We start from the raw sequence: 10,204 nt of genomic DNA on the forward strand, positions 1-10,204 counted from the left end.
ACATTATGTATGTCCGTAAAATAATTGAGCTTTTGAGTTGCTTTGTTCTTTACAGTCTTAATGAAAATATTAACACAGACTTTACTGTTCAAAAATGTGTTTTTCTGTAGCACGTTGTTGTAAAGTCACATAATTCTTGGTTTTGTACTCATTCAAAAGAACAACTAAAATGAAGCGATTTCTGCTGGTTAGATTTTGAGGAGTAAAATGGCGTCACACAAAATATTCTTTGGAAGAACTTCAGTGAGAATACAACCATTTAAGGACCTGGAGAGAGCGAACTTTTGCATCCTGGTGACAGAGCCAGTTGAGTTCTGTTTTTCAAATGTTGTCAAAAATTATAACGTGTAAAAGCTTTCAAGCACTGAAGATTAATCCTCCCTCCCAGAAAGATATAGATTGCAGTCAAATTCTATAAAGCTTGTTTTGCTTCCAGCTACATATTTTTAAGTATTATTCTGAAGCAATATCAAAGCAGATGGTGCAACAGCAGCATTGAAAAAGCATTTGGTGTATTGTAAGTGTCAGGTTAGAATTCACAACCTGATGAATTGCCCACAAGTTCAGTGCTAAAATGGTGCCATTTCTTTTTAAAATAAGTAAGTTAGGAGCTATTTTCAGAAGTAGAATTAAAGTAAAAAAGAAAATAAATAACCCATATGTCCCTTGTTGTTTTTAAATATTTAAGCATCAACTAGAATTGTGAAAGCGGCAGTTATGTGTTTTGTATTGCCATAAAGTTTTCCATTTGTTCCAAAATTTCATGCTGTGTGAACAGTGCTTTCAAAGACCTTTGCAGCTGGTATTGTCAGCATATGCAGTAGATTGGAGTTTTACATAATACTTCAAGAACAAACACGCTTGGCTTTGAAAGGAACTTTGTTTTAAAGGTAACAAATTGTTAACAAAAAAAAATTCTGCCAGGAATGGGAGATATCTTTATCAAATGATGGCTAAAAAAAATTGATGTTTCGGAGTGCTGAAAGCATTGAAGTTCATGTTCTTCAAACCTGTAAGGCTATGTGATGTTCTTTTACATTTGTTCTAGAATAGGGTGTTAAACGGGGGGGGGGGGGAACAAACAAACAAACAAAAAACACCTCAAGATTATTTTCTTAATATAGGCAATAGACAATTTCCTTGTAGCTGGGAATTCTGACAGAGATATTTGAAGTTTTATACTTGTATTTCAGTACAAGAGGATTTGTGGGTCATCACTTAGGAACAAGGAAGATGGAGGGCTATGAGAAATTGTGGAATGAGATATTTCCAGAGAATTAGAAATGACTTCTTTAAAGATTCTCTGCTCTCCTTTCTGCTAAGAGAATCCATGCTGACAGCTCCATGGCAGAATACATCTATTTGCCATCTAGCAACATTGGTTCCTTTGTCAGCGGTAGTGCAGCAAGGAAGTCTTTCAGAAGACTTTCAGAAGAGAGCCAAACATTGTATTATTTCTGGATTTAGTTGGTTTTTTGGTGACCCTGTAGATTGCAGGAAATTTAGAGCATAAGCTTTGCATTTCCAGATGTGTTGCCATGCTGGAACTGATGTTTTGTTAATGGCAACTGCTATGCCAAAGCTCAGTGACAGTGTCTCTGTGGGGTGGTGGTAATGAAAGTACATCAATCCTTTGTCTGCTTTTCTGAAGTAAGTTGGTTTTTCAGTTGTTTCAGTTGGGGGGCTTAGCTGTAAATTAGATCTGATTATTTAGATCTGACTTGTAGATGTGCTCTAAGAAAGGAAGGTGTCTATCTCTGTTCCTATGCATGCAGTTATCAGCAGGCTGGGACACATTGCTTACGCAAAGCTGCACTGACTAATAAAACCTCCAACTTGGTACCAAACTCACAGTACTAATTTGGTGCAGACTGAAGTGGTGAGTGGCACTGCATGTGAGCAGACATATCACAGAGAGAAGTGATGGAACTGATTTGTTCTGCTGAGAGTGAGAAGCTTCTACCCATAGAATTTTCCCTGAGTTCTAACATGCTGACCCATGGAGAAGTCAGCTTCTTCTCAAGAGGCATTGAAAATGAAATAGCTATCCAGAAGTTCCACTGTATGACAGGTTTATGGCTATAAACATAATACATGGGGCACGTGGTTTGAAAGAGATCTGGAACTCTGGTCTGAAAAAGAAATTCTGAAGTGAGGACAAGACAAATGGCGGGGAGCCTTTGTACATGAGTGAGTTTGTTTCATTTACTATGAAGCACAGTGGATGTTTAATCAAAACTTCAGTGAATTTAATATATGCTATAGCTATTCTTAGTACCTATAACCTTATTTCTTGCATGATGTCTTGAAGGGAAAATAACCTCTTCTAGGATTTTCTTTTAATGAAATGCATGTAATGTGTTTTCTGAGCTTATGAGTGTGATGCCATGAGCTTGCTATGGGAGGAAGTCTGAGAGTTCGTTCACGTCCGTCCGTGAAGATGCTGGCCTGGGTCATTCATCCTGCTGTGGTGAGCCTTCATTTAGGACAGTGCTGACCCCTCTGCTGCATTCCGAGGGAGGGAAGAGATGCTCTTGGTTTGTGACAGTAGCACATTGCAGTCTGTGTGTTTCTCTTGTTACCTCCAAAACTTCCCATCGGGGTATAGAAAGTCAGTGCTTTTTTAACGAACTGTAGCTTTAGTGGGAAACACCAAAATAATCTGCATCTTTATCTCTTTCAGAGCTTAGTGATTAAATTCTATTAGTGCTAAATAGATAAAGAATGAGATATTTGTAACTGCTTTCCATATTTGCATATAAATTATGGCAAATTTATGTAATTCAAACTGCATCTGGATATGGAGACTCTGGCTCATGTTAGCTGTGGATGGATTGAGCAGGCTGCACAGAAGCAGTGTCACTGGATTTGCAGTCCAAACCCTTTGTCTGCAATACTTGTATAAACGTGTATCTCTAACATGCATATATGATGCATAATATGAGACTGTGAGCTGATGGGAGGTTTGTGTATAGCTGTGTGGGAAAGAAAGCAGCAGCTAACAAAAACTTAGGTTAGTTCTTATGGTGTAAGCAATAGAAGAACCTTTACCATAGATCATTTAGCTCACAGACTTCTGTTTTTGCAGTGAAACTGGGATTATCAAGGAAATCTATTGTTAAGGTAATACTCGGATACCTTTTTAAGGCCATAGAAGGATGACAACCGAGTAGCATGTAAGATTTGTTTACTGCTAGCTTACATAGCAGAGATTTTCACAAAATCCTTGTGGTGTAACTTTTCTTGATTTTCTGAGATTAATCTTGAAAAATCCTCATCCTTTACAAAAAAAACCAAAAAACAAAAAACAAACAAAAAAAACTCCCACAAACAAAAAACAACACAAAACCATAAATGTTTCCAAGTAAATGAACTAATTCTTCAACTGATACGGAAATAAATAATGGTTTGGGAAGGTATTTGGGGCCTATAGTTATTTTTCTTCCATATTTGAGGTATGCTGTCTGATGGCTGATGCAGAACAAATGAGCAGAACTGACACCATATTCTAGAAAATGTGGCTGATGTTAATTGTCAGCAGTGGTGTGTTTAGAATCAAACTAGGCAGTGAACAAACCAATTATCCTCGATATTCTTGTGCTACGTTATGGTCTGGGAAGGGGATGGAGCTGCTTGTTTTTCTCATTCGTGTCTTGCAGCTGCCTTCTGATAAAAGGGGTGACTTTTTTTCCCGGTTGTTAAAAGATAAAAAGATGAGGATTCTGCTCTACCATTCTCGCTTGTGACATGCTGTATTATTTCTTTGGATGACTTCTACAGAATAGATGTTACCTAAATCTGGGTTAATTCTGTGGTCCAAAATATGGGAAAGGCAACGTTTCCTGATATGAAAGAGCTACCATAAAACAAAAATACTGAGGTGCTTCATTTAACTTCTGTACAGCAACTGTTTCCTACTGCTGATGCGCTCTGCGAGTTGCCTTGGAAACGAGTGGCTGTGCATATGCAGCACAGAGAGGGTCCACACTTTGTGGACTCGGCCCTTGGGGGCCCCATTACAGAATTTCCTATGTTTAGAAATACTTTGTAACAAGGCCCCTGGTGTCACTTATTAGCAGTAAAGTGTACAGCAGCCTTCATCAGCATCAAGTACCAATTTGTTTCTTATGGAAATGAATCCATGTTGATAGTGCATAAGATTTTTTTGGAGATTTTATGAGCAGAGTTCTCTCTTGTTCTTTTTATGTTGCCACTTGACTCACACTTCTCTAATTTGTGTGTTTCTCTGTGCGTGATATTGATTTCAGCCTTCTTGCTGAAATGAAGTAAGTTGTGAGGGGATGCGGACAGAGATGGAAGAAATGAACTTGTATGGAAGCATTTTGTCTGTACCGTGATCTGTCTTAAATTACAGCATTGGAGTGAAGGAGTTTTAATCACTGTAACTACTGTGCCTTCTTTTTTTTGAAAATGTTTGCACCTTCATCTTTGTTGAAACACTGATTTCCTTCTGTTGTGGGTTTACTCCAGGAGTAAAGTGAAGTGCCAGCAGGCTGCTTTTCTGTGTCCTTAAGGAGAGAGAGGAAGGAAAACAGAAGGGTACAAGGGATGAAAACAAGGGTTTGAGATAAAGACAGTTTAAAGTTGCACACCAAAGCCAAGTAAATAAAGTTAATCCACTTCTTCCTATTGGCAGATTAATGTTCAGCTGTTTCCAGGAAAGTTAAGCAGTTCGTTGAAAAGAAAAACATGACAGCACTGACTGTTTTCCCCCTCCTTTTTACTCAGGCTTCTCTTGCTGAGCATGACAAGGAATGTGGTATCCCTTCAGTCATGGTCAGCTGTCCTGGCTGTGTGGTCTTCAGAATCCTTATGCACCCCCAGCTCCTCGTGGGCAAGGTAGAGCCAAGCAGAAGAGTCTTGTGTAAGCTCTACTTAGCAACAGCTAAATGTTGGTGTGCCATCAGTGCTGTACTCATCACAAATCCAAAATGTAACAAGACCAAACTACTAAAAAGACCATATCTCCTAGCCAAAACCAATACCTCTGTAAATGTAAGCTGAAATATTAACGCCACAGAAACATACGTATGGGCAATTGATTTCCCATTATCACCTTAGAAGGTCAAATATGAATAAGATATGTTAAAGGATGTAAGGTAGCCAGATATCCCATATGAAAACCAATTCCTGTTGCTAGGCAAGTACAGACAAAAAGCTTAAGTTTGGGAATGGGGGAAATCTGTTTCTTGTCATGGAATTTAGTTTTTGGGAGTGCTGGATTGGTTAATTCAGCTTCAGTTATTAGTTTATTATTATGCAAATATTATTACGATACGTGTAAGTTGTGCTGAAAGGATTGCTCAGGCTGAACTGACAAATAAAATAAGTGGAAGTAAATAAACACAAGTATGGGATCATTCTCTCTCCCACATGGAAAGAAAAAGCAGCAGCTAAGAATCACTTCTTTGAATCACTTGAAATCAGCGAAGGGAATTTTCTTAGTGGAAAGGGAGACATCAGATAAATCTCTGGCATGCAGTAGTTGTGCCAGGAGCTGGAGTGTGCTGTGAACTGGAGATGCGTGCTCACAGTAGCAGCTCACCTGTCAGGCTCCAGACCAAGCCTAGGAGCTGCCATAATACAGGCTATGTTATGTCTTCGCTAGAAACCAAACTAAGACAACAGGAGCATGACTGGTGAAGGCAGGGATATGGATTTGTCTTAGGTGCCACTGTAGTAGATTCCAGTGTGGCTTTGCCTCTCTGAGGGAAGGGAGCATGTCAAACAGCAGATTGGAACTGACATGCCAGCTAACACCTCTTGGTGTCATGAACTGAATGCTGCCATTAACAGAAGTGCTAAGCTCTCCAGGGTATCTTGATTACCATTCTCTCCATAGTGGAAATGCATGGATTTCTCTTCAGTTCTGTCATTCAAAGAAAGAAGGAGAAAAGGGAGAAGAGCGTTGAATTTCCATTGAGTTGGGTGGTTTCTTTTTCTGACAATTGTGGGATGGTTGAAGGGAATGGCTAAAGACTACTAGGGAAACCATAACAAATGCGATAATTTAATTTTAAACCCGTAAATCTTTTGCTATTATCTTTTAATTAAAAATTGGAGGAAATACAAGCCTGGAAAGCTGAAAGAAATGAGAAGCATATACTCAATAGATGGCCTTTTCAAGCAATCACAGTTCTGGGGTTTTTAAGAGCCTCTTTTCTTCAGGGCTGAATTCCTGTAATCTGAACTGTGCATACACGACTATATTCCAAGATCTGTATCTTTTGAGTAAACAGCTTTCTTGTCATTAAGACTTGACATTTCTGTTCATTGTGGCTGTCTCACTGCAATAAACTTTCCCTGGAGGATGTGCAAACTTCATTTTCAGACATGAATATCACAAAGGCTCTGCATAGGAAATAGGGAGGAGAAATTGATCTTGCTCACAGAAGATGACTGGAAAGAAATACAGGTTACTGACAGATGCTATACATTTTCAGAGAAGAGAGGATATAGAAATCAGAGAAACAAGGCAGACTGTTAGGTCTCTGGCCTAGTGTAATCCCTCACTGATGTAGGATCATTTTCCTATGGAAAATTTGCGTTGATTTTGTATAGTTAACTTTGAAGTATCTCTGGTAATAGGGTGTTTGATGGTTTCATGGTGAAATTGTACTAGAGTCAGTAACCTACAGTACCTACAGTACAGTATACCTACAGTATTTTAAGTATTTAGTAATTTATCTGTAGGTATTTCCCTAATCTTCTGACAAAAATAATGGGGGGGGGGGAAAAAAAAACTTCTCTATGGAAAAATACTGATGAAATACTACTATAACAGAAGCTGATGTAAAGATCCTGCAAGAGAAATGAAAGGCAAAACTCCAGAGACAGAAAAAAATTTGAATACAAAATGGTAAAAAATGGGAGTCCTTCAATGATAACAAACCTTGATTGTCTGAACTTCATTGTGTAAAAATCTCCATTTATGAAACCTGTTTGTTTCCACTGCCGTCTCTTAATTGCAGTTGAAATGTCCTTTGAATACTTGATATCATTTATTATCTGATGTCATTAACTTACTAACAATATTGTCATCATTAAAATGGTAAAATGGTAATTTTTATATATATACATGCTTATAATATTTTAAAGTGTGAACTAAGATCCTAATTTGTAAATTAGTTACTTTTTTAAACTCCCATTTGAGTAAGAGTGTGCGTAATTATCCTTTAAAGTCCCAACCAAAAAGCGAGAGAGACAAAAAATAACCCAAAGCAGTGAGCATCCCAAACAGAAATCCTTTAAATTGTCTTTCAGGAAATGAAGAGTCAGGTTATCAGTGTGATTTCACACTGCTCTCTAACCTTTCTGCAGTTATTCTAATTCCCCCAAAGTTGTAGTTATGCTTTTATCTATCCCCTATGGTTGTCAGGAATGTTTAAGCTATATTTGCTTTCCCGTGGCCATATCCTTTATCCTGGCTACTGGGGACAGAAAGCGCGTATTTGCTTCTCTGCCCAATAGAGATTACTTTTTCATGAGAGGAAGTAAAATAATCAACTTTCCTGTGTTTTATGTTTGGGTATTCCACACGGTATCTTAGGGTATTATCTCAGATATAGTGAAACTCTATTATGCATTAAATGTTTCGCTCAGTACTGACTGAAGCTGGCTTATTTAAAGATGTCAAGAAAAGATGTAAGGAGGAGTGCTGTGGGCACAAGAGTCAAAGTAGAAATCCTGAAGGTGGCGACTGGCTGCTGTCTGCCCCGGTGTTTTGCTTTTTGTCTTTCCCTATCACTTACTACTTAAAAAACAAATTCCGGATGGATGTTATTGTTTGTAAAAACGCTATAGGAAGAGTCTTCAGTTGCTTCTCCATCTTATGTTACAGAATTCTGCTCAGAGCCTGGTATGGCTGTTGCTGGCATTGAGGCACAGTGATCATCTTCTGTCTGCAAATATTTCCTTCCTCTTTTGAAAGATGCTCAGTTAACAAGCCAGCCCTGCCTGACTCAGGCATATGAAGGACGCCTGTTACAAAAACAGGGACAGATGCTTCAGCTGTAATACATTTGCTTGGTGAGCGGTCTCTTTGAATGAGCAGGCTGCTCAAAATAAGCACACTCCCATTGCAGTTCTCCTAGATTCTGTTGCCACAAGATTCAGCTTTGTTACCTGATGGGGCACAGCGTGCTGTCAGTTCTGCCTTTGGTTATCTGATAGCAATGCTCACTGTCTCCTGAGGAGCCTCATCTGTCTCTCCTAAAAATGATGTGCAGCATTTCTTATGCCAGTAAATTTGGGAATCCTTGCATAGATGAGTCACTAGATTCATTCTGTGTAGCTCAAAATAGGTCTAAATCAAAGCAATGTTTGAATTGCTAGTGCGAGCTGGACTTTGTTCAGCTTTCAGTGCTCCTAACATAACTGAAGCTAAATCAGTGTTAGCAGCGGTTGGAAATGATGAAAAAAGTCCCCCAGTGACTGCAGCCACTTGGGATGTCTCTTGCCCCAGGCAGAGCAGCTGCTCGCGTGCTGCTCTGCTCTCCTGCATCCTGTTCCGACTGCTGGTGGTGCTGGGAGAACCCTGGCCAGGCCTTTTGCAGGTGCTGCCTGTGGGGCTAATGGAAGCTTCTCTAACAGAGAGCCCATTAACTCCTTTGTGTCCCTCAGTCTGTGCTTTTTGGGGCAGCCCTGCCCAACTACTACATCGGGGAAAAATGCTGTGCTGTTGGCAGTTGGGTGATAACAACCAGCTCACAGTGCCATCTGTAATTACAAAAGAAGAAAAGAAGGATAAATAATTCTGTGTTCCTTATGTACATTCAAAATTCCAAGATCTGATATAGAAAGAGAAGCGGGGACAGAGAGTGGTTAAACAACATCTGACTGAAAGTGAAGACTTTGAAGTGAAGAAAAATAGCAAACTGCAAAATAAATGTGGTAGGGTATGTTTCTAAAACAGGTGAGATTACTTTGGTAACACTGTTTATTTGTATTCTTTGACCTTTAGAAGGAATGCAGTGAAATGTTCTCAGGTAACCTTTCTTGTTCTTTTTAAATTATTTTTTCAGAGCAAAAATAACACTCTCCTTTTCAGAAAGGATTTGGTACAATCACAGTGTTTGCAGTTGTGATTAAGGCACATGTGGTATTTACTTCCAATTAGTTTAATTGATTTGAAAGTCTGAGTACATCATAAGTGGACGGGATTTACCTTCCTGAGTTGAGTGTACTTTAAAGGCCAGCAGGAACAGCATGTGTGGGAGAGGGAAGCTGAGTACAGCAAAAAGTCTTGGTCTCTGATGGCACCTAAGCCAGGACAGAAACAGCTCAGGGCTGCATCCTGGGATGAAAGTTGGCAGGAGGAACTTCAAACAGTTTCATTTTCTTGTAAGCCTTTTATTTTCCTAATGTAATCTCCTAATTGAGCTTTGCACCAGAATTTTGGGTCAAATATTTGAAGTTAGCGTAGTTCAAATTGAATGTGATCTGGGCTCTGATTCAGGGAATTTTCTGTTTATTCTGATGTCATTGCAGTGTTACAAAAAGGAGAGCAAGGTGACATGGATAACCTGTTATGCGTGAGCTGCTGTTGTGGCTGTATGCTTGTTTGTGTGTGTGCATTTTTCACACATCAGTAGTAGCTGAGATATGCAATATGCTTCTATTTAATTGTAAACACAGCCTGCTTGGTTTCTAGGTAGTTGGAGTTGCCAACTTGACAGAAAGGAAGGGTTAATTTTGGAGAAAACGTATTTCTCCTTCAGCTTCACTCTATAGTGAGTTGCATACAGAGGCATATGTGTGCACTGCTACCCTGGCTCCTGCTGTACTGGGCTCTCACCTTCAGATCCAGGTCTAGGAGGGGGTATGAGCTGCCAAGGCTGCAGCAGGGTGCCAGCTCAGTGAATCCTGCTTGTACAGGGCTCTACAGAGCTGATCTGGCATCAGTACTAAAGAACATCTCTTAGCTTAAACTTCTGGCTAGGGTGAATTCTTTTCTTTATTTATTTACTTACTTTTGCAGCAGTCAAACTAAGCAGAACAAGATGAGAAGTAAGGAAATCATGATCAGCAGGTTGAGAAGGAGAATGGGAAATTTCATGCTCTAATGGCTCGCTTGTCTGTCTTCATTCTAGGCTACTCTTTTGTGCAATGTCTGGGTTTCCCGGCTCCTGGCTTGAAGTGCACATATTAAAAATGCATTCTTAAAAAAAAAAAAAAAAAAAAA

This window comes from Centrocercus urophasianus, unplaced genomic scaffold (assembly GCF_019232065.1).
Source record: "Centrocercus urophasianus isolate 14NV4802_14NV808 unplaced genomic scaffold, USGS_Curo_1.0 seq_29, whole genome shotgun sequence".
In the NCBI taxonomy this organism is placed as follows: Eukaryota; Metazoa; Chordata; class Aves; order Galliformes; family Phasianidae; genus Centrocercus; species Centrocercus urophasianus.